Source organism: Phoenix dactylifera, chromosome 2 (assembly GCF_051530095.1).
Source record: "Phoenix dactylifera cultivar Ajwa chromosome 2, Ajwa_hap1_PhDact_Kaust_v1.1, whole genome shotgun sequence".
Classification (NCBI taxonomy): Eukaryota; Viridiplantae; Streptophyta; class Magnoliopsida; order Arecales; family Arecaceae; genus Phoenix; species Phoenix dactylifera.
In genome coordinates this window covers 14,886,924-14,889,758 of record NC_143191.1, presented here as the reverse complement: position 1 = coordinate 14,889,758, position 2,835 = coordinate 14,886,924, and the positions used below count along the sequence as shown (strand labels likewise).

The 2,835-nt window shown below is 40.4% G+C and overlaps 1 non-coding gene across 1 annotated transcript; it reads right to left on the bottom strand.

The window, feature by feature from the left end:
- Positions 1–1,272: 1,272 nt before the first annotated feature.
- LOC120104275 (small nucleolar RNA R71) lies at positions 1,273–1,378 on the bottom strand. The gene has a single exon (XR_005506735.1). It is a non-coding gene; the product is annotated as a small nucleolar RNA R71 (small nucleolar RNA).
- Between the last annotated feature and the right edge of the window lie 1,457 nt (positions 1,379–2,835).

The following is a 2,835-nucleotide window of genomic DNA, read 5'->3' as shown; positions in this document are numbered from 1 at the left end:
AATTCTTAAAAAAAAAATTTTCTATTATTGTTACTTTTCTTATCTTCTTTTTCTCCCTTACTAATTTTTATTTATTTTTTTATATATATTATTTGATCAGGAATCGAGGAAAAAAATCTGGGATGATCAAAAGGAGAACTGCTGGAAAAGAAATGCTGTAGAGGTTTAAAAAAAAAATAAATTGCTGGGAAAATTTCCTTTGGTAACCTCTAAACTTTTCTTATTTAAATTAATTATTGGCTTGAAATTTTGTGGTGATTGTTTGATTTTAATTGTAGCAAAATTGTGAATGCATGCCTGATACACATATACAAATCAATCTGCACATAGTAAGGGCAATCACCCCAACAAGATAAGAGCTGGATTTCATCACCGGACTCTTGCCCAACTTAGGTGAACTCAATCTCACATAGTGTCACTTTAATTAAAATCAATTAGACATTGGCTCCTAGGGACATTCGAGCTCAATAGGACGAAGATCACCGAAAGTTGCACCAATTTCGCTCTGTGGCTTAGTTGATGTCTAGGCAAGCTTTGTCCCTATAAGGGAGACAGTTCATCTGTTCGAGGCAAGTGGGTTTTAAGTGGGACCTTTGCGAACGCATCGTGACCCCTCCACTTACCTGGGAGCTTACCTGGTCAACTCGGTTCATTAGACCGGATTGGAGGCTTAGGTGCCCTCTTCAAACCAGTTAGGAGCTGTCTAGTGATTTTAGGTCAAAGACTAGGATTGATATGCTTTTCTCTTTTATTGCATGCTTGATTGATCGAGTACTAGTGTATGCACGGTAGTCGTTCTAGAGTACAAAATCTATTACCTTTCGACCCTGAAATAGAATGAACCCTTAGGAACATTCGAGCTAAGATCAAAACATTAGGATCATCCCCACCTCTTAAGATGGCTGAAGAACAACCCAAACTCCTGAGGGAGTACTTTACTCCCACTATTTACACTTCCCCATCTTGCATTCGATTACCTGAGGTAGCAGCTGTACAATATGAAATAAAGTCTAGTGATCCAAATGCTCCCATCTTTTTATGGGCTCACCAACGAAGACCCATACAAACATTTAGATGAATTTCTTGAGATTTGCACCACTGTCAAGATTCAAAACTTCACTGATGATGCCCTGAAACTTAGGTTATTCTCCTTCTCCCTTAAAGATAGAGCCAAACAATGGCTGAATTTTTTAGAAGCTAACTCGATTCGTTCTTGGGATCAAATGCAACAAGAATTCCTTAAAAAATACTTTCCCATAGGAAGAACGAACCAGTTTAGACGTGCCATTACAAGCTTCTCCCAAACTGAGGGAGAAGAATTTCATGAAACTTGGGAGAGATTTAGGGACCTAATCCGTAAATGCCCTCATCATCAAATACCTAAGTGGCAACTAGTGCAATATTTTTATGATGGATTGACAGAACGAAACCGTCAGATGATCGATGCTGCATGCGGGGGCACTTTTATGCTTCAAAATGAGCATGAAGCATGGCAATTATTTGAAAATCTTAATGAAAACTCCCTCCACCATGCTTCATGTTCTCGTCAAGCACCCCTGAGTTCTCAAAGAAAAGGGACCATTTGTGAAATAAGTCATTCTATGGACCTGTCTAGCAAGGTAAATGCATTGTCCCATAAGATTGACCAACTGATGATAGGTGGGCATTACATGAACTCTTCCCAAGCACAAGTGTGTACTATTTGTTCTAGCCCATCCCACCCTATTCATGAGTGCCCTTCAGCGCCCCAATTCTCCGAACTCGTGCAAGAACACATCAATGCTGCTCAAACACAGCCTAGACCGGGTAATGACCCATTTTCCAATACATATAACCCGGGATGGCGAAATCATCCAAACTTTTCTTGGAAGCAGCAAGCTTCGAACACAGCCCAACCCTATTCCCAAAATTTTCAAAATCCTCAGAATTTTCAAACCCCACAAAATATTCATCCCTACCATCCCTCGATTCAATTTCAACACACTCCTCCTCCACCCCAAAGAAACACAGCCTTTGAGGAGAAAGTGTTGAACGCCCTTCAAGGTTTGGAAACCATTACACAATTGGTGCACTCTCACATGCAATCAATCGCCAAGCTAGAATCCCAGATGGGGCAACTAGCTAATGCACTGAACAAGCGAGAGGAAGGAAAGCTTCCAAGCCAACCACTAAGTAATCCTAGGGGACAATACATGGCTCAAGAAAATCAATTAAATGCAATTCATCATGAACAAGCCAATGCTTTGACTACCCTAAGGAGTGGACGTATAATAGACAATAAGATTGGGGAGGACAACAATAAGGAAGGTGAAGAAGAGGATAGAAATGTCTCAAATGAAAATCTAATACCTTCTTCTTCTTCTTCGGCTAGTCCATCTTCTGCCAAAACTCACATCCCAAAGGCCCCATTTCCTGAAGCTCTTACTTCACCCTCTCCATTTGGCAAAAAGGGAACTTCATTAGAAGAGATGATGGAGGTCTTCAAACAAGTTAAAATCAACCTCCCACTCCTTGATGCCATCAGACAAGTTCCCTCCTATGCCAAATTTCTCAAAGACCTTTGTACACAAAAGCGAAAATCTAGGACACATGTGCCTAAAAAGGTCTTCCTAACTGAGCAAGTGAGTTCTATTCTCCAACACAACACCCCTCCAAAATTCAAAGATCCTGGTGCTCCCACCATCTCTTGTGTCTTAGGAAATAATTTCATTGATCGAGCACTCTTAGATTTAGGGGCAAGTGTCAACCTTTTACCTTATTCAGTTTATGAGAAACTTGGTTTAGGTGAGTTAAAACCAACCTCGGTATCCCTTCAATTGGCTGATCGATCTGTAA